This window comes from Haliotis asinina, chromosome 2 (genome assembly GCF_037392515.1).
Source record: "Haliotis asinina isolate JCU_RB_2024 chromosome 2, JCU_Hal_asi_v2, whole genome shotgun sequence".
In the NCBI taxonomy this organism is placed as follows: domain Eukaryota; kingdom Metazoa; phylum Mollusca; class Gastropoda; order Lepetellida; family Haliotidae; genus Haliotis; species Haliotis asinina.
The window spans coordinates 18098069-18099511 of record NC_090281.1 but is presented as its reverse complement, the minus strand read 5'-3'; positions in this window follow the sequence as shown (position 1 = coordinate 18099511).

The following is a 1443-nucleotide window of genomic DNA, read 5'->3' as shown; positions in this document are numbered from 1 at the left end:
GTACTGCATTTTGTTCGTTTCTCTTGCGCAGACAGGAGAGGGATATAGGTTAAGTTGGCTCCATTCTTGTCTCCCTGTGGGTGTTCCAGGCAGAATAGGCCCCCAGTACTCCATTCTTGTCTCCCTGTGGGTGTTCCAGGCAGAATAGGCCCCCAATGCTCCATTCTTGTCTCCCTGTGAGTGTTCCAGGCAGAATAGGTCCCTGGTACCTTATGCTTGTCTCTTTGTGGAAAGTATGGTGAAGAAATATTGATCGGTTTTAAAGGTCCACTCTGGAAAAGAGCACAACCACCAAATTCAGTCGAATTCAAAGTTGTTGCCAAGAAAACACACACAAATATTGTCTCCAAAATCCAGAACTATGAAAAGGCACCAGTACACCACCAGACCAATCTATGTGCCAGGTTTGCTAAAAAATCTTGAATGGTTTTAAAGTTCTGGTCAGGAAAAGAGCACCAAAACGAATTCAGTCAAAGTCAACCTTGCTGCCTTAGCAACGCAAAAAGTATTATACATGTAATCAGAAATCCCAAACGATCAAAAGGCACCAGTTCATCACCAGACACATCTATGTGCCAAGTTTGGTGAAGAAATATTGAACGGTTTAAAGCTAATGACCGGAAAAGACAATTGTGCACGCACGTTTTCAGTGCATGATCATCATCATCATCATCATCATCATCATGGAAGCTGTCGAAACCGACAATTATTGGGACTGAAGGAATAATCCGGTTTAGACAAGGTGCTGGATCAGTCTAAGTAAACTTATCCTCAGTACTTTTCTTTACACTCCACTACTGAGTCTCAGTGGTGGAGGGTAACGAAATACAGTGTGTCGTACAGACCCTGAAGTATATATATCCAAGAAAGCCCACGCAAGTCTAGAAAATGCGGCAAGTCAAGATTTCCATAGCTTCAAAATGAAAATGAAGAAAGTCTCAGGGCTCCATTTCATTATATTATTATTTTTTCACTAAGAACGTTTTTTCAGTAAAATATGTTTATTTCAGAGACTAGCTGTTAGTCTACGAAATACACTGAGACTAAGTTTACTTAGACTTGGTGCTGGATTTTAGAGCTGATGGTAAATGTACAAGCCATGGACTGGGCAGAGATTGTATGCCAATATTGACAACTTGACGAATTGGACAGATGCCAGTTTTGACAGATTCCCCTGTACTGCCATTCAGTTTTCTGTACAGTAAGTGTTCATACATGATGTAAAATAATGTCAGGGCGTTCACACCCAGCAATAACCTCAATGATTCCGAGAGTGTTGGCGTTCAACAAGGAAGTCGGGCTTTAAGCGAGCAAGGAAGAACAGGCACATATATATGTCTCCGCATAACTGATTCAGAATACAACCGAAATGTGATCTGTACAAGAAATTGACATTGTTTCCAATCCGATTTTAAATATAAATAAATAAAAAAATTCCCTCGG